This window comes from Anopheles merus, unplaced genomic scaffold (assembly GCF_017562075.2).
Source record: "Anopheles merus strain MAF unplaced genomic scaffold, AmerM5.1 LNR4000053, whole genome shotgun sequence".
NCBI lineage: Eukaryota > Metazoa > Arthropoda > Insecta > Diptera > Culicidae > Anopheles > Anopheles merus.
Window position 1 is genome coordinate 34,606 of NW_024427633.1, and position 21,525 is coordinate 56,130.

The 21,525-nt window shown below is 36.5% G+C and overlaps 1 pseudogene; it reads left to right on the forward strand.

The window, feature by feature from the left end:
• Positions 1 to 16,858: 16,858 nt before the first annotated feature.
• On the forward strand, positions 16,859 to 18,261 carry LOC121601276 (annotated as a pseudogene).
• Positions 18,262 to 21,525: the final 3,264 nt, after the last annotated feature.

Sequence of the window (21,525 nt, forward strand, 5' to 3'; positions counted from 1 at the left end):
CAAACTGATCGCTGTCGAACACCTTCTTGGTGGGGCATGAGTCCGGCATCCTCATGACATGCCCCAGCCATCGTATCCTGCCAGCTTTCGCGACTAAAAGGATGCTCGGTTCGACGTCCAGCTCAGCAAGCTCGTGGTGTATCTTTCTCCTCCACGCTCCATGCTCGAACACACCGCCATAGATGGTCCGGAGGATGCGTCGCTCAAACACGCCCAGAGCGTTTGCATCCTCCGCACGGATGGTCCAAGACTCATGTCCATAGAGGATCACCGGGCGAATCAATGTGCGATACATCTGACATTTCGTGCGGGCGTATTTATTAATAAACCGGGATTTCAACGTTTTCATCAGCTGAAAGTAACTTTAAAATAGCCCTGAACTGCGTTATTTGTGAATCATTGCGGCCCTTGAACTGAAAAGCTTGGAGACCCCCTTCTCTAGAAGATGCAGGTTTGAAGATAGAGTTTCAATGAAAACTTTTATGATATTGTCTGACTTTTATGCTATAAAGATACGCTGTAACGCGTCCTCCGTAGCCATATACTAAGCTGTTTGAGCATTGCATGGCGCCAGATTCTATCAAAGACTTATGATAAATCGAATATTTCACAGTCAATGGGCTGGCCTTTGGTGTAATGGTATTCAATTAACTCATTAAATTTAGCAATACATATTTCATTACTGTCCCACAAAGCCAAAATACTTGCTTGTCGGAGGATCATTAAAAGATGGGTCGGATCGAGAAGCCATCCGGCGACATCCTCGAAATTGTGTAGACCAGTGATTTTCAACTTTTCTCCTCCTTTTGAGTGTCATGGAGGACGAAAATGGTGTACAGGCGGTCCCCGAGATACACGGTACCTCTTATACGCGGATGCGGAGATACGCGGTTTTCTAAATTTGACAGTTCTTTGAGCAAATTGTACTGATTTGACACATCAATTCTACAAGGCCATAAAATTCCCTTTCGAATGAATGTTAAAAACCATTTAAAATGTTTAAAACTGTTATATTCAGTTGGAATCATATCAAATAATAAGTTAAGTGGCTAAAACCACCTTTTACTTTCAAAATTATCCGAAAATAAATGATATTTTGGCTGGAAATCACGAGATTCGACTTATGAGGAAAAACGAGAAAGGGGGTATTTTACGGCCGTTGTTGATCCCCATTAACCGTGTAGCTCGGGAACCGCCTGTGTATGCCACATTGACGGTGAGTGTGGAAGCGGGGGAAAAGGGAGAGTGCTTTAATTTGTAATTGCATTCTTTTGGGACCCTTAAATAAAGTTTGACACTACTAGCCTTAGAGGAATAAAACATGTTGTTTTTTTTTCATTGCTTTTCTTTAACAACTTAAATTCATTTCCAAACTCAATTATTAATAACCGATTTATTAATAAATAATGACTAATTATTTGAAAAATGATTATTTTGAAAAAATAAAAAAGGCTAAAAATCCTTGGTACATCTAAATTTCTATGCTTTGTGTTGTGCTTCGTCGTTCTTTTAATCTGTGCCTCGATAGGCCATCTCCACAATGCCACAATTGTCTAATGATTGTGATGCTATTATTCAGCGGTACACTATACACGTTTATAACCAGCCTACGTTTACGGCAGACTCTGCAGTTCATGTGCAGTAAAATCCAACCTGGTATAGGGAAATCGGTAACAGAGTTTTGAGATTGCTTCGAACCAGAAGATGAATTTGCATGCATCATGCTCACACAGCAAGAAAAATACGATGCGTTGAAACACGTGCACACTTCTAACTTTGGTGTTATCCGATACAAAAGGGTTCATGGTGTCCAGTGGGACAGGACGGTGGATTGTGCCGAGAAGAAGCCGAGAGGAGAGAGGAGGTGCTGGTGCAGACGTGCAACAGAAATCGGATACAGAAACGACAGATGACGTTCAGAAGTCGGATTGAATTCTAGCGATAAATGGGCATGCACTGAATAAGTAATGGCATGACACACATGCTTCTCAATTTTTCGTCCATCCAGCATCGCAAATTGGGTGTTGGGTATACTCATTGTCAGTGTACCGGAGCATTGCCAGTGTTGGAGTGATATTCAATTTTTATGAACCAAACTAGTTTGCGACTTTGAAACAATATTTGTACAAAAAATGGAAATTTCAAAACAACTTAATAGTAAAATAGGCAAACCAGGAATACATGGAAGGTGAAAACGTCATCTCCAAAGGTTTTCAGAACTCGGACGGTGGACAAACCAGGCTTGTGGTACTGCTCGGTCAATCCTTTGAATATACTCCAGCCAAGGTTGATATCAGATTACCATCTCGGAAAATGATTGAAAATGACAGAAGCAGCTTCAATCGTATCTTATAACACCATTTTTACGTTCATCTGTGGAATAATGACACATTTCTTTGTTATTTGTGGCTTGCGCATTTTGCAATTCTTATATTGATTATTTTTTTTGTTAGTAATCTTGAGGTTGTGTTGGATAAGTAGATCCGTTGGAAGACATTTGAACATCATATGTTACAGTCGATTTAAAATAATCAAATAATTGAGCATAGAGATTGTTTAGTAAATCCAAGTTTTATATGATATCTAACTTGTTTAAGCTTACCGTTCATGGATTTAGCTTTGCTTGTGTATGTATATCGGTATATCGTGTATATTTTTCAGTTTTCGAAGATATGTTAAATTATACGGGAAAGTAGATAAGGACGGGCACAGCGTGAAAGACACTTCTCATGAACACAGGATAAAAGTACCTGTAGTCCCCGAGATACGGTGATTCGGAGATACGGCGTTTACTAAATTTGATAGTTCCTTGCGCCAATTATACTGATTCCACACATCAATTGTCAAAAATTATTTCCCTTTTGTCCGAATTTGAAAAATCATTCAAAATGGTTCAAAATTATAATCTTCAGTCAGAATCATATCAAATAATTAATTTAGCGGCTAACACTAAATCGACTTACGCGGATATTCGCGAGACACGCGGTTTCTTCTCGATCCGCATTAATAGTGTAATGGGTTCGAAGATAGTTACGGTTGCCATGTAATGTGATGTACCTCGAGTACCGGCGCGGTAGGTCAGTGTTTCGCTGACATGTATCAAGGTAGAATAATACTTTTTTTGAAGCGAACTTTTCAACACTTGATCGTCCAGGCGATCATAGAAACCTTTAGGAGGTTTCCCTTACTGGAAACGTTGGAGTTTAGAAGCCTTACCTTGGGTAGGGGGACATAACTAAACTCTTGAAATAAGTTGGAAGGCGAAGTATTAGGAAGCGTAATGTCCTATCTTGGCAGTCCGAAGGAATCTAACTTGCCATGGTCGTAATTGGTTTTATTTATACTCAAGATATGTTATGGGTTTCGTACATTTGGTTTTGGAATATATTTTTGTCCTAATTAAATGTTATTGTTATTGGTAACAATTTATAAATTGAAATGCTGTGGGGTGTTTGTCAATTTGTGCCTATGCTGCTCTTTTAGTGTTTTTACAAAGGTATGGAAAGTTTCAACTGTTCTAGCCAAAGAACGAGTGCGTTCGTCGATCATTGCCTACACTGCGCTTTTAGCAATAAGTTGCTATGCGTTTTCGGTTCACCTAGTTTGCCTGCAGTAACGCCTGATTTGCTTATTATACGTCTTTCGGGTGTTTTCAAAAAGTGTGTCACAATTGTTTTTATATGAACGGTGTGGTCTGGGTATGTTGCTACGGTGTGGATTGAATTGCTGATGTAATATAATTAATGTATTGCAATAGTGTGATTTGGCTTTCCGAAGTGTGTTACAATGTCTCTATAGTTGATAGTGTGGAACAGGTAGAACAAATATTAAAAATTTACATACACAACTTAGGTGGATGCTATTACAAGCTCCCGACGTTTAGTTCACATTTCTAATGACATGAATTAAGGCATTTAAATAATTAGATAGAGCATTTACACTGAAATAAAGTAGTTCCCAAATTCGTAATGAAAAGCAGCACATATTAGTGACGATTATCTGATTCAAACGGAAAAGTATCAAACAAAACCGCGCTCTACGAACTGAAATGAAATCGGTATTATACAAGCTTGTTAGAGACTTCTTTCGTTCACTCGAGACATTGCTACCAAATTGATCTGAAATGGCTATGTTTGTTAAAACAAACAGCACGCGAAACGCAGGAAGTATCGTACCAATTTATAATTATTTCTACGTGTGGCATATTATTGTTCTTTAAATGTGTTTAGCAATGTCATGAAAAGTAGCGCTTGTGGTATGATTTCTAATTCTGTTTATTCTGTTATTCCATCCTTTTTCCAGTATAATTACAAAAAAATCCCTTTTGAATGTAATTACATTCAATTCGTGTGGTTTAAAAATATGAATTAGTAGTCAAACCATAACACAAAACGCTTTCCGTAGCTTTAACTGACGGAAAGCTGTTGGACAAACAGTCTCCGTTTGAGTCAGGTATGCTAATGACCTTCGGTCAGTTCGATGTATCAAACCAGAGACAAATCGAGTGCTCTAACACGGATCATAACAGAAAATGTGCATACTTTTTCTCAAGCAGTTGAGTCACATAATCGGCACTATTGTTTGTCCTTGAAGGTTAAAATTTTAAATCTGTTGTTTAAAAAAAAAAAGGAACTACACATTTTCCTGGGCATTGATATTGCATAATATTCATTCAATACTTTTCCAAGCCCTGCACTGCCTTTAGAAGGGGTAATAAAACTAAAAAGCTGATGTTCTTGGTTTTACAACTATCCGAAAAAATCAGAATTAGCAGCACTTGTTTCAACGATAGCTACAAACAAAGTATTTACTTCATTTGTAAAGTTAAACTCTGTCTTTGTTTTAGTGCGTCAAAAAAACAAAATGTCCATCTGGATGCATTTTCTTTCTTGCAAAATATTGTTCGTCGTATATTTCCCTCTATCCTTATATTTAGTATGTCATGACTTTTGAGAGTTTCTTCTCTCAAAACGCCAATAGATGCTGGTGCGTTCGTAGTGTTTTCCTGTTATGCCTGTAATTTTTGAATTATTTTCCTTACATCCTTTTATAACCTGGGGTAGGACCAAAGGGTATTTGGTTCTGGTTTGCTTCATTATATTTAATAATAAAGGTAGATTAGAATAGAAATTTACATATTAGAAAAGTACATGAACTATATCTAAGATACACAGCTTCGTAATGGAAATGAAAGGTGATCAAAAGCACGTAGAATATATTTTTGTAGAATACACGAAATATGCTATACTAGGCACCTATAGAGCCGCCTAGTTACGCAAGTGTGTGTTTTTAGAAAAAGATGAAGTGAAAAAACTTCAATAAAATTCGCGTTCGCAAACTTTCGCAGAATATTTCTCCACAGATTGATAGTATATATATTACACTATTATGTGACATATATGAGACAACGCCACTTTACGCTTCTTTCATAATGACATCAGGTCAAAAATTATACGGATGAAAATGTTCAGGAGGTTTCTTCAGTTATCATCGTATATTTGAGCATAAAATTAACTTAACTCAGATTCTTTTATGTATTTATAAAGCTGACTAAATATCATTTTTAAAATGCCTAAACTTATCAAAATCGGTTCATATTTGAAAATGTTACAAAGGTTCAAAGTTTTCCAAAAAAATGAAGATTTTTCTGCGTTTTTAACAAGTTTCAACTTTGAGAGGTCTATTCTAGAGAACCAGAAAAGATATCATATTTTTATTTTTCTTAGTTTAACCCTAAGTATTAAAACTTATTATTTGGAATTGCACTATTACAAACTTGATTTTTTGAATTGTATCCCTGCAAATGCCCATTGTGCAAAGTGGGGAAGACGGACGGACTCTATCGTAGGGGGCTGAAGAATGCATTGAAATCTGCGAGGGACTAAACACCTGTGAAAAAAGTAGCCATACATTGTGCCAAATCATACGATTACTGTTTTATCTATCTTTTTCGGTTGTTGAGTAAATTGTCTAAGTTTCAACACATTTTCTGATAAAATATGAATGTTAATTATTAGAAAGCAGGTCAAAACCAGCATCGCGCATAGAAACGAATAAAAAGCTTAGTACAGTTTAAGCTGACTAGTTAAAATGGCCCGGTTACAGGGCAACGCAACGTTTATTGGGACATATACGTCTTTTCAACGATATAAGAATTGCACTTCAAATGATCATTTTGTCATTCCTTTGTCCTCTCTAATCCTCTGTATCCTCCGTAAAAGAATTTTTTGTGTGCTAATATTATTTATAACAAACATTGTAGTGTATAGGATTTGATAATTTTCTTTATTTAATGTACTACAAATAGAATTGTGAATGGTGTACCGGTTGTAATATTTTTTTTATCAAAATACACACTGTTTGCGATAATTTTTTATTTTATCTTTCGGATCATATGTTCCAGGTAAGATCGAGTACCGTGGTATCTTGGCATACGCCTTATCGAATCCCGGGAATGTCGTATTCTACGAACTCTTTCCGCTCTTCAGCATCTTGAACAGTCTGGGCTGTCAGCACACGCATGTTTTCCCGCAAACACAATACCCTAAATTTGCCCCCCAGCATGCTCCGCCGGATGCACTGCTGCAGGACCTGGATATTGATATCAAGCGATCTTCTATAGCAGGGGTCTCCAAACTACGGCCCACGGGCCACATGCGGCCCTCGAGAGCCTATTATTAGTTTTTCGCATCCCGTTTACGCAATAATCGTTTCGAACAGAAACGGCTTCCCGGTGCTACCAAAGTTCTGTCAAAGAAAAAGTTCTGTCCATGTTTATCCTCTCGGCTGGATTGTTCTGTTAAACCGTAACTATCCACTGTTACGGTAATTACATCGTAATTCATTATTCGTTGTTCAAACGGTTCACGTATACTAATATGTTGTCCACCACATCGATAGCATAAGAGTGCTCCGCGTCCACCAGGGAAAATATTTCGGCAACGGATAAGGCGCATTGTAGCAGGTCTGGTCCTATCTGCAAAAAGTCGGATAACTGCGGCAAACTCGGAAACATCGTCAGCGTCTTCTGCGGCGCTATTTTGCTCAGGTGCTGATCAATGAGTCGCAGCAGTTCGAGGCGCTTGAGCTGTCAAGCAGTCGATTCTGCTCGGAGTGTGAACGGTGCACGGGCTCCGATTTCGCAGACTTTCAGAAAATCGGTTCACGTTTGCGTCCTACAATGAAAAAGGATTCGAGGACATTCCCTCCGACAATATAAGGGAAAATAGGTGACGCAGATGTTGAGCATTCCAAATGAAACTGCTTCCTGTAGGGTCCTGGATATTTTGGTGTCGTCCCGCAGAAATCCAGACATCAACAGTACACCATGCGGTCAATAATGATATCAGTCTGGCAATGGTGTGTGATCCAGTGGTTGTCCGTACCAACATACCATGGAAACTGCTGCAATTTATTTTAAACTTACTTGTACTTATTTGATCTATAAACTATTTAGATAACTTCATAAATATTACACAACATATTATTATTCGTTTGTTCGTTTGACGAAAACATCCTTGTCGTCTTTCGTCCAACGCCTACATCGATGAATCGCTTTGTCGATGCAAAGTGTGCAAGAAAACCAACACGGTACAAAAACCATCCAAGTTATCCGCACCTAACATCAACTCACTAACCAACATCGTCTCACTATAGGAGTGAAAAAGTAACGCTCTATAGTGAGAGATTGAAAATGAGAAGCTTTTTGTAAAATTTGTTATAGGATTGGCATAATTACAAGTTCAATTCTGTTTGCTTTATTTCATTTTGTTCCCATACAATAGCTTTAAAAAAAAGCAATAATGGATGAGTAATAAAGGCATGAAGTGAACGCATTATAACAAACAAAAGGATGCTTATCATACATAGGTGTAAAAGAATTTAGAATAAATAACCACAAATTGGCTTTTTAGTACAGAGCTACTGCTAAGCTTTAATACTTGTTCCGTACTAACCTCACGCTTAATGCATGTTCGTGTTATGAACCTACAATAATGTGTGTACTAAAACTTCACAAACCATCATACGCAAAAAGCAGCATTGCACAGCTTTGTTGTATTTGAACTACTAAACAAAAGGAACTGGGTGAAAGTCACAGAAAACTACCTCCCCGGACTTGGCCAACTTGATGGGTAGCGGAGAGATGTGTGCTTGTTTTTTTGTGATACGCTCCACCAAATACAATTTGCGAATGCAGGAACAAAAACTTGAATAAAGTTTGTGCCTTGTTGAGCATTTATGAGGTGAATGAGAGTGACGAAAAACGCACACAACAGAGCCGTGCTAGGTGCATAACCAAAAACTAAAAAAAAAAACACATAATAGATGAAAACTAAATCTACCACGCAGCGGGTCGGGGAAGTGAAAGGGAAACACAACTAAGCTTGCATCAGAAGTCCAGCCTCATGAATTTGTTTCCTGCTACTTGCCGTCCGTGTTTGACGAATTGCGAAGGAAAACTGAACGAATGTGGAGCGCGGAAATGAAAATTGGACAAAGTTTTCACGATGCCGTCATGTTTTACCCCTTGCTCTTCCTTTCTCTCCACCGCTTCGCTCCGTTTCGCTCGTGGTGTGTCTAGCCATTGCCTTCCACCTTTCTCAGGCACGATTTGTTTTTTCCTATGTTAATTCATTCTGTACGATCACAGCTTTTATAGAAGGTGAATGCTTCTTGCATCTGCTGGCACAGTTTTCATGGGTTTGAATTTGGTTATGTAGTAAACTGACAAACGAATCAAATAGTACAGCAGTGAAGCGTAAGCAATGGAACAATAGGGATTACTTGAGGTAAGTAATGCCCTTTGCGCAAACAATCGCAAACAATGGTGGCACTATGAATAAGAATAAATTTAGTGGAGCGCTATAACGACTATTGTTGTACATTACGGCTTTTTTTTACAAAAGAACGTATTTTACAAATTACGTTGCTACACAACATAGAAATATAATTTAGGAGAAGTAATAGAAAAATGTCTTGTAGTCGTACTGGCTCCTGTGCAGGATTAGGCGAGGTTTGCTGCCTTCGTGGTTGGGATCATTTCCCCCAAGGCAAGGATTGCTTTACGGCAAAAATTAAGCCAAGGTGCAAAATTGAAGGTCAGTAAACACACGAAAGACTTAAATATGATTGTTTATTTATTCTGGCGTTGTTATACATTTCTGTTCATATGCTCTGCATTTTCACAACTAGTCTGCCATATTTAAAAATAGTTCTCTTTTAACCCATTGTTCTACATATCGATATTGCAATCAGCACAGTGCATAATTAAATAACAAAGTTTGAAATAATGTACCATTTAGGTCAATACGGCATATGTCAGGCGGTGGTAAAGAGACACAACGCGTACAGCCGAAACATTGTGAAATTTCAGCACGTATAATGTGAAACGTATTCTGAAGTCAGACAGCGGAAATACCGGATGATATCAAAAGCCATTAGTGTATTGAAATTGGATCTGGATGATGAAATAATTGAACGTGCAATTGAATGCACGGCCGAGAAGCGAGGTTTAGTGTGGTAGTTTCGCACGAACGACACAGCTGTGCAATAATGACTCGGGATTTGGATCGGAAAGCAGAATTGGGATCGATTGGTATCGGTGGTTTTCCGTTTCGATACAATTACGGTCGATCAAAGCTTTAAAGAATTAGAATCTCAATAGATCATCGGTGACAAAAAAGTAACCTTTTAGCAATAGTAATGAGATTGAATGAGATTATTTATTTATTTTTTCGAAATATTGGTTCCATTTTAAAGCTTGTAGGGTAGAATGTATTAAGCAAAACACAAAGATCTGTGTGTTTAATAACATACAAGATCTAATATTTTAGATATAACATAAACAATACATGTAGGTTTGACCCATATAAGTTATGCAGTCTTTTGTTCGACGGTTGTTATCATTTCATGTAGAAGCTTGGTTTAATAAACCAACTTACACTTTTTGTTTTATTTAAACAGCTCAAAACCACTTTCTACAAGCTCAAATTTCAAATTAAATTATTCTTGGCATCCACACCAATCCGTTTCCTGCCATCTTCCCAAAGCGTTGGAGCTTGTCGCTCGCCAAACTCTTTTTACACTTGTTGGGTGATTTTGTAGCACAAGAACTCATCTGCTTTGTCTCTGCATGGTTTTTGTTGAGGTTCCCAGTCGTTTTATTTTTTCCTCATTTTTTAGATACCATTTCCATTAGATGGATACTATCAAAACAACAATGCAAATGAGATTATGTACAGTGTATCATCCATGTTTGTCTGCATTCCCGTATTGCCCCGGCCATCTTCCCTGCATATCCCACCGTAATGAGTTTGTTGTGCAGTGTCGTGCTGTCGGTTTCTTTGTGTTTTTGTGTGTTGAAAATGCTTCCACCTTGCTGTTGATTACGATAATAGATTTGAAAGAAGTGAGTGTGTAGGAACGTAGGACATGAAAACGATTGCACTGGACAAGGCTCTGTTTCAATCTTCAGGATAGTCTTTGTTCGTCCAAAGCAAGCCAATGTACCGGTCTATTCCATCGTTCATCATTTTCATCGTTTAAGTGATCATTGCTGCTTCACAAGATGAGTTGCGCTTTTGAGTGTTGCCTGCTTTGCTTGTGAATCTTGCCATTGGTTTCCGTTTGCTAGCTACTCAAACTATAGGCATCTGATTTGAATCAGTACGTTATTATGTTCAACTTATTCCATTTTGCAACCGGCACTCAACGGTGTATGTGTATGTGAATATTATGCCACTCAGGAAGTTTCTGAAAACTGAAAAGATGATTTAATACAGTAGTTGCCGCCAAAGTTGGGCTCTAAGTTTGGCATCAATTGTTGATTGTGCATCAATTTTTGACAACGCATCAGTTGTCAGTAAGTAAAAAAATGACTCTTGTAAGAACCATGATCAATTTACAAGGTATTTGAGCAGACTTATGACAACTGCATTTTTAAATCACAAAAACAATACAAAAACTGTATAGGGTAAACGTACCTATAGTGGTGCTAGTACCAATAGTGGTGGTATTGCACTAAAATGCGTCTCGTACGATAAATTAACAGTAGTTATGTTATCTACGATAGTGTGAAATGTTATCTAGCCTTTTACAAAGGTTTTAAAAGTTAAATGGGGCCATTCCGTTTCTTAGTGACCGAAAAATCCATTATTTTGTGAAAGGTATCAACATTTTTCCAAAATCCTTAGGATTTCATAACGAAACTCATATTTCTGTTAACGTTCTAAATGACCACATAACAACGAAATTATTAGTTTTTTAACATAATTGTTATCAAATGATATTGTTTTATTCAAATTCATTGGCTTTTGACCATATTTCCGTATTTTTAAGTGTTTTTTACGATAGTGCCATTATAGGTACACCAAACAGGCATGTTCCTATAGTGATGGTCCTAGTTCTAATATCAATAAAAATAGGTAATTTTAGATTTTTTTCGACGATATGTTTGACATTTCGTAATTTTTTTATTAAAATAAGCAACATATATGAGTTTTCTGTAAGTAATTTACCAAACAAAGGCAAAAATTCGCTTAGTTGGCTGAGTGAAAAATCGACTCCAAATCAAGCAAACTCTTCCGGGTAGGTTGACGACAGGTGTGATGCAGTACTTTAGTCAATAGTTTCATCGATCAAATTTTTATTTTTTTTTGATTTTGATTTACGCAAGAAACCACGATTATGACAGTAATCCTTGCTATTCATACGAAATCAGCTTCGAAACTAAGTTTCATTGATATTATACATCGTTTTTGATGCATCTTTGTTTACCACCACTATAGGAACACAAAACGACGACTATAGGAACCATACCACCATTATAGGTACAACGAACCAATCACAAAAATATGTAGTTTATCGTAAATTTGATGTATTTCATGGTAAAAATGGTTGTGATTGCGAAGATAAAACATATTCTAACTGTTATGTGCTAAAATATTCAGAAGTTGTCCTTCCTGACACTTTAAATCCATTAAAAAACATCTGTACCACCACAAATTGCACCACTATTGGTACATTTACCCTAATTTTGTTTTTGTTTAAAAATAATTAATTGTTATAAATTCTAAAGCTATTGTTTTCACCGTAAAATACATGTCAATTTCACTTTCACTCCACTCCATTTCCAAAGGTTTCGAAATTGGCATAACAATTTAAAAATTTAAAATTCTATCAATGAACTTATTAACTTTTTCTTCTGTGGCACAACTACTGTTGTCGGTCCAGGCTGCCTGTACTACTTATGGGCTAGACTTTCAATGACTTATTTATGGCCATTATGACCACGATAGTCAGTCCTATGTACAACCCGGATTACAGTTCCAGTGAAATTGAACGTAAAATGTTGGGGTTTTCTGCTATATTTAATTTAATGTAATCAGAATATGACTTGTCGTATACCAAAACAAAGGATATTCAATTCCCTAACAATTTAGACTGTAAAACATATTGCATGTCACGTTCACTTTCACGCAAGGCGACTTTATGGCGGCACGGTCCATGCGAGGCTTGAACCCATGATGGACGGGCATGTTGTTAAGTCGTACGAGTTGACGATGGTACCACGAGACTAATCCAAATTATTTATTTATTACTTTACTTAAATCCACAGTTAAACACACACAGTTAAATGACACACAGTTTCAGACATAAAGTAAAATTTCAATAAAAACGCGATTAATAAAGCGATTGATTTACAGCAGCGGTGAGCAAAGTCCGGCCCGCGGGCCAAATGTGGCCTGCCGCAACATTCAATCCGGCCCGCGAAAGGATTTGACTGATTTTGAAATATGGGAAGAAACTATTCGTATATAAATCAACGAAGATCTTTTAGTATGATATTTTATGCCATCATGCTCTTTCAACTTTAATTAGAGTTCTATGGAAAGACGGACCAATCAGTCCTCGTAACGTTTGCAAAAATTTACTTTTTTTGGCTTACAGGATTTTCCAGGGGTTCTCATAGTTGTGGGACACTTCATTGACTATTTCTGATAGGAAGTGAACTTTATATGTTGGAAATTGGACTCTAGGGCACCCTTTTTGGACAGGTTCCTTGAAAATTCCCATTGGATTTGTCCAACAAGTGCGCTATAAAGTCCAATTCCCAACACATTAAGTAAATTTCACGGAAGAAGGAGCCTATAAAGAGTCCCACAGCTATAAGAACTCCTGGAAAACCCTGTATTGTAGAAAAAAACTAGCATGTATAGTTTCTTCACATGTACATCATTTCAAACGTAATTATATAAGCTTACTTGCACAAATGAATCTAAGGCTTTGCGAGCTGCCTTTTGTCAGTTACAGGGTTTCCCACGATTCATTGGTCGGTTCCCATAATTGTTTGGTCGCATCCCATATTTTGTTGGTGTGTTCCCATGATTTATTGGTCGGTTCCCAAAATATTTTTGGTTTTATTGTATTGATATCCAATCAGACGATACCAATAAGTTATGAGAACGAACCAACAATCTATGGAATATGATGAATAAATCGTGAGAAAGGCACAAAAAGATTTGGGTACCGACCATTAAACCGCGGGAAACCCTGTATCATGAATTTTCGCCATGGCCGACTAAGATATACATGTTGGCATGATTTAAGTTCTACCTTCGATTTTTATCAATTCCTCCTAAGTTTTCGCGATAAAATTGTTAGAACAGAGCTTTTGCATCATGTTGGTCCAGAAAAATTTGATGGGACAACTGACACTACTGACGGATGTTGGACCAGTCCGAGGAATAGGGTGTCATATCGAAATTCTGCCGAAATTTACCTGAAACGATCGCATTGTGTTTTGGTGTCATTTTTTGCCGCTGCAAAGCCAGTGGACGCGATTGCTACTTCTTGATCTGTTTATTCATGTTTCACAGGTACTATTTCACTGTTTGGCCGATTGCATCGACCTAACGGCCCAGCTAACGCAGTAATGTTGCCACTTCTCCCTTTGCCTTCATTTTCAGCTTCTTTTGCAACCTTATGAACCTGGGCTTTCTTTCGATGCTTTGATTGCTGCCTTATAGTGCCAAGATAATGGCGACCAAAATACAGAAACGGGCTTATACGACGTCTACAAACTTCTGCACGGAGTCCATTTTTGACGCTACGGGGTGCCATTCTTTGACCGCGCACGCGTTTGATTCACTTTTTTGGCCATCATGGTTAGAGTTCGACTGATGGAGGTCAAAAATGTTGTCTGCTAACTAATGGGATACTACTATTCAAAGTGCAATTAACGTTTTGTTAGTGCGGATTAAGATAAACCCATGAAAATCGACAATTGTTGTGCATTTGTTTTAATGTAACCGTTATGTAATATTAACATTATTTTAACACCACAATAAGACTATCGAAATGAAGGTCGCATACTAAATTTTATAAAGATAAGATACACTAAAGTCTGGTTGCATTGAATTTATTTTAAGTTTTGCATGCGACTGTCACCAACGTAATACATGGAAAACAATGTTTTAGATATAGTGAAATAGCTGCATACATTTTTCCCGCGATAATATTTGTTCTGCTATTCGTTCTTCTTAATTTCACACAAATCAATTGTTTTCTTTTTTATCTGCTTTAGGGGTATTTTGCATCGTATTTGAAAACAAATAATAATATTAAAAACCCCTATTGTTTTTAACGAGAACAACGATTCCACGCTGTTGCTGTTTACGAGTACAATGATTGTCAAAGTGCTAAAGTTTTTCATATAGAATCATTTATCAATTTATCGGACATGGCATTACTTGTCGATAAAACATTTTTATAATTACTAAACGCACGTTTGCCTATCCTCAAATGATTAAAGGATGCAATTAGTTTTTTAAGTAGGTATTATGAATTTTCAACCATGCTTGGATGACACAATTATAGGAAAACAGCAACAATACCAATCGCATTACTTGATATCTTCTTCGTCTTGTTTGGCACAACAACCGCTGTCGGTCAAGGCCTGCTTGAACCCACTAAGTGAAGTGAGCTTGGCTTTCAGTGACTTATTGTTACCATAGCAGGATAGTCAGTCCTACGTATGGGGGCACAGTCTATTCGGGGCTTGAACCCATGACGGGCGTGTTGTTAAGTCGTGCGAATTGACGACTGTACCACCAGACCGGCCCAATTACTTGATATCATTAACCAATTATTTTGTTTGTAAAATTGTGTAATGCAATAGTTCAAAAGCACAATAATAGAAAAACCGCTTTCTCCTGGCCCGCGGTTATTTAGATCATCTACTAAATTTGGCCCTTTGCCTCAAAAGTGTGCCGACCGCTGCCTTAGAGGCAAAACTTATGACACGCTACCATAAATGGGTGCCTTGGAGACAAAAATAGATGGATTAGAGCCAAAATTTAAGAGCGATGATTTTAATTAAATCTAATAATTTGTATTTTACTTATTTACTTAAATTAATAAATATGAGGCAATTTTAAAATCATGAGGTAAATACTAATATCAGGCTATTTTTTCTCGCAGTAGCTACTTCTTACCGGCGTTTTTTCTGGTGTTCCCTTTCTGGATTGATCACTAAGTGTGATAATCTCCTTTTATGTCAGATAATCGATAGCAGAAAATTTTAGAACCCATAACTATCTATTATACTTCTCTATTTTTGTTTCAATATAGAACCAAAAACTGCCATGATATAACCCTTTTGGAAACGCATAATCATGCGGAAAGCTTTACCCCTTATTGTAGAACCAATCAAGTAAGTATCAACGCTTATGTAAGCCAAACATTAACCTTCGAGCGTTACTGCGCTAATCAAGCATTCGGTTTAAATATTTACAACCATAAAACCTGCATTATCTTTATAGAAAATCATATAAGATAATCATTTGGACAGTAAGTAAGTTTCAAAACATCGATATAGTAATTTTAGAAATAAAGATCGATATTTAATTAATATTCAGCATACTCTTAACAAAATGAGGTTTTAAGCTATTATGTTTATTATTTATTACCTTGATTTTCTTAACAATAAAGAAAGCAAACTGGATTGCCGATGTGGTTGAATCTAATGCTAAAATTGTTTTTGTTGTTAATAAATCCATTATTATTTGCCCTATAATTTATAATAATCCTTATCCATTAATTCCTCGCAATTAGAGGTGGATTATCCTATACGCCAAATAAGCAGCTCAAAATCGTTTCGCAACGTATCAATATTGATAAGAAATTACAACTTTTGTATTATCAATTTTCCCAAATGATGACGACGACGAGGGAGAATGTCAATATTTAACATAATTCACACTCAAGCTAACGATTCGTTGTAGAATAAGCGAAGCATGTGTAATATCAGGTTCAATTGTCTTCGTACACATTTAAGCGTGTTAGCGTATCCAAATACACATACCTGGTATCGCTTACATTTTTTTCAAAGGAATTTGGAACAAAACTACACAAAAATTAGATTTTTTTTGTCTGAAACCGAAAAATCCGTCAAACGTAGTTTCTTTACGATCTGCATTAGATCGAGCGTCGTATTTCGATGACAAGCTGTACCAGTGAACATAAAACAAACAATCGATTCATTCGATGATTTGTTTCGTTTATTAATAGAACAGTCTAGATCGGCATTGGCCGTTGTGTTATTTTTTAAACCCAACAATGTATATTGGTAGTTATTAAAAAGCTCTATATGTCAAGTTATAATTGGTCTTAAAAGCACAATATCATATAATAGAAATGGTTGTTTCTATTGTTTGCTAGTATCATTAAGAAACGTGAAATGTTTGTCTTTTGGTTCACGCAAAACGCAAGAAAAGTATTTCTAGTGGGCTATCTAAGGAAGATCAATTGATACAGAGTGGGTGTGTGTGTGTGTGAATAAGATGAGCCAAAAATGTTGATCCAATTTCTATCATCAACCATACAGTAACTGTTTAAACTGTACCATTTCTGCCATGCGATGCTGTGGCTCGAGCGTTTCGGTTCAGTTCTATTACAGCTGTCGCAATGGGAACATTAAACTCGTCGTTTTTATTTCGTTCACAGCTTAGACGTGCGATAAGTATTGCTATCGTTGGCATGCTGGTATGTTTCTACATCGTGTTGTACGGGTTCAAACATGCAGATAGAACTACGGAGAAAATAAATCGTGATCGATTGTTCCACCTACGTGAAGCATGTGAACGTACCAACAATGGAGGAAGTATGTGATGAAAAGGGTGGTAAACAGTGTGCGATACTTAACCAAATGCTGACCAAACTTGTATTCTTTGTCTAACTTGTAGAAAACACAATTGAAACTTCATTCTACATCCACGTGAAAAACGAAAGCTTGCTGTACTGCTTGGTGTTTAAATCGGGCACTACTACCTGGTTTTATAACATCAACCGTTGGGCTGGGATTAGTGAGGATACAATATTAGACGATAAAACGGACAATTTTAATCTGGCCCGCCGAAAGTATCCATGGGAAAATCCGCGAGTGCTACTAACTAGTATGAAAAATACCTACTCCTTCATTGTGGTCCGTAACCCTTTCGAACGCCTGATTAGTGCCTACGAGGAACGTTTGCTCGGACAGCTGCATCCGTACTTTAAAAACCTTTCGCATCAAATCTACAGACGTTACCATGACGATGGTAATCATTTTGGTATTCCTTCCTTTGAAGACTTTGTGCGATTCGTCGTGGAGCAGTCTCGAAATAACAAACCAGCTGACCTGCATTGGCGACCATAAACGACCTGTGCACACCTTGCCTGGCACGATACGACTCGATCTTAAAAATGGAAACGTTTGCACAAGACATCGAATACCTTACAAACCGTACCCAATTGCATGGAAAGATTAAGCCGGTGCAAATGAACCGTTCGCGTCGCGATCGAGTTGATCGGTTAATAGAAAAGTATTTTTCTCAACTGACCAAACAGCAGTTTGATGATTTGTATGATGTGTATCGAATAGATTTTGAATTATTTCAATATTCACCGGAAAAGTTCTCAAAGTATGTAAAGCAAACAGAATAGCGTCAGCTGTAAATAAACCTGGGGAAAATGTGTCACTTTGGAAGGAATGAGGAACGTGTAAGTTAGAAGAAAAGTTAGCTGCTAATTGCAATTCCTGATTTGATATTTTCTTAGTGGGTTTTTACAAATGTAGATACCTTATCATGGTTTGAAAAAAAAAAACTAACACTGAATGGTGCATTTAAGGTAGTGTTAGTAGTAGTAGTAGTTTCATCAAATACGTAATGTTTCTATGTGTACAAATGACTGAATAAAGGTTTACATTCATTCTTTTCGAAATATAGCCTACTGGATTTGTGGAAAACCCATATTGATAAGAAATCATCGTAGTTGTTGTGTTATTAGTTGCCTTTCGAATTCGGTTCGCCTCGATCGCATAAACAACCATGAACCAACAACAGTGTAGGATTGACGTAGATTTCATCGTACAGTATTTGTGATTGATCAACAGTCTTGGCGTTGAAACGTGCTATTGATATTTTCAAAACCGTTGTCTCATAGGCCATATTTCGAAACACTTGTCTCATCAGAAAACATTTGAAAACTATCACCAAGGTTGGGAATAAAAGTAAAACTTTCAATTCTTTCTACACTAGTTTTCAAATTAATTTGAGAAGCAAACAGCAAATGATTAAGTTTTATAGTTTTATAAAATAAAAATTCCATCGAAAATACACGTGTTTCAGTTTGTGTAAACATTGTTTAAGTATTTTTTTCTTTTTTGGGAACATAACTGATTTATTTATATATCTTTTTTTTAAATTTTTATCAAGTTTTTTGAGAATCAGTTTCGCATGATTTATGGAAAATTTGTCAAATTAAAAGATAAAACTTATTTTCAATGGTTTGCATAGAGTCATGGAAGATACTTCCAACCAACTATTAGAGAAAGCATGAAAACCTGCGAAGAACGGAAAATCGATCAAAATAGCAACCATGCATTATTGTGTTACACACACGACGTTGATACGACCCAGTACCTAGTAATGATTTGCTTTTGTGTTTAATAAACTAAATAAGTTGTGTGGATATGACAACATTGAGGAATAGACAAGAGATTCTATGAGATTTCAAAGATAAAAGGTAGAATTTTGACTTGCTAATAAATAGGCCTTTCAGGAAAATTTTCCTCACCAGGTTCACCAAACATGCTAGGGTCGCAAACTTGAATAATTTCAGAGAGGGAAATCATAAGTGTTTTTTGATAATTTAGTGCAATATCCAGAGGTGGATTTTGATATAAGCGGACTGAGAGCGGCCGCGGAGTGCCTCGGTATAAAGGCGTCCCCAAACAAAACCTCCACATGTTAGTTTGCTGTTATGAGTGATTGATTTTTTATTAATGCACATATTAACGGAACACCACATCTTTCTCAAATTAGTACATTTTTACAAATAAGTGTGTAAAATGTGTTGCTAACTCTTATAGTGATCAAAAGTTATTACGATGTTTGAAGATAATTTTGGAAGGCCTAAACAAATTTTCACACTTTTCTATATTAGCAATAAAAGCTCTCTAAACAATACGACCTTTTTGGACCGTTACTCCTGAAAAAATAAAAGCTCTCATGACAACAAAGCATAAAAAATCTCCTGGGGCGTTTTGATTTTTTTAATAGTTTCGTCGATGGCCTCAATTGCAAGGACAAAAAATTTCGTTATAAAGCGTATGAGGGTACCTTATATTCGTAATAAGGGGTACACGCTATGAGGGGTTCCACTGTACCGAAATTTGGAAAGTCTGAAATTTTAGTAACGACAGTTCCATTATTTGATTCATTTCCATATAAAAGACTCTTAACTTAGAAAAACGACCAAATTGTTTTGAAAAACGTATACTGACTAATATTTGAATAATGTTTTGAAAAATTTGCACTACCGAAAACAACGATGATGCACATCCAAAAACATAGCAAATATGTAAGTCTGATTAAACGAAGACTAGATACCATTTAAATAATGTCATAACTGCCATATCAAAGGACAGAAGAACATTAATCCTTAAAAAAATCAGGATTGTGTATTTGGTATTCGCAAAAAGATATTTATAAAAGTACGAATAGTATACTGTTTGTTGATATTTATACATTTGAGGACTTTTAAGGAAACTAGGGACCCAAAAAAAAAAGCAAACATTTGAAGTAGACTTAAAAAAACAACAGTTCTACGGGATAAAGTACACTTTTTGGCGATAGACGTAGCATTTAAAAAAAAAAAAAAAATAGAACAAAAAACTACATTTAAATATTTCCAGATATATTTTTCATTCCCTAGACAAGAGATAAACAACATGAATAATAAATATAATAATAATAATCTTCTTCTTCTTCTTCTTTGGCACAAACAACCGTTGTCGGTACCTGTACCACTAGTGGGCTTGGCTTTCAGTGACTAATTGATTTCCCCCCATAGCAGGATAATCAGTCCTACGTATGGCGGCACGGTCCATTTGAGGTTTGAACCCATGACGGGCATGTTGTTAAGTCGTACGAGTTGACGACTGTACTACGAGACAGGCTCAATAATAATAATAATAATAATAATAATAATAAAGACGACTGTACCACGAGACTGACCCCTTGTTATTTGTTATTATTTAGCTTTGTATTTAAAAATCCCATATTCTTTATTGTCAGAAATGGGAGACACAAGCATTCGATAAACTACAAAATATCGTTTATACTAATGTTGGATAAATCTGATTCAATCTTTGAAATGATTGAATGAATCTGAATTTCGTTTGGGAATATTCATAGAGTTTGAGCCTTTTCTATTCTTCTTGTCATAACAACCTACGTGGTTATTCCAGCCTATACGGGCATTCCAGTCTTCTTGGTAACACTCAGCCGGATAGTCTGTTTTGCTACAGGGAAACAGTCCATTCCAGACTTAAACCCACGTCGGGCATGTCGTGCGAGCAAACCACCCAATCCTTGAGATTCTTGAATCTTTAGAGGTTCGATTCGAGATTTGAATCACTCATCTCTGAAGATTCATATAAATGAATCTCAACGAAGGATTCATGAAACCCAGGAACACTAGATTATACAAGCGTCATGGATTTTTTGTTGTTTGCTTACAATAGGCACGAGGCCACCGCAATGACAAAATGCTGACATTTTTGGCTAAGGTTATGTTTTTATCGATTTAAAAATATTTTTTCTATCAAAAAAAATCTATACTAATTGCTTGACTTTTTGTCATATAGTATTGCTTTTTGTCGTTCTAGTTGCGTCAATGAGTAGATTTATGATGAAGCCACGGAAAAGCTCTTTTTTGCAATTGACAAGCAATTATGACAAAGTTCACAACATATTCAGCATTTTGTGGCTCATGTGGCCACGAAACAACTCCCTTTGGTCTCGGATCAAATTATGTCAACAATAATAACAAAAAACATCGAATTGTCCTTATTCGAAAAATTGTAATATACATAGTAAATAACAACTGTAAATGATGTTTTGTTTTATTTTAATATAAAATACATAACCTTATCCGAGCTTTAGCCTCACATTTTACTTAACAACTGATTTAATTTAAGCT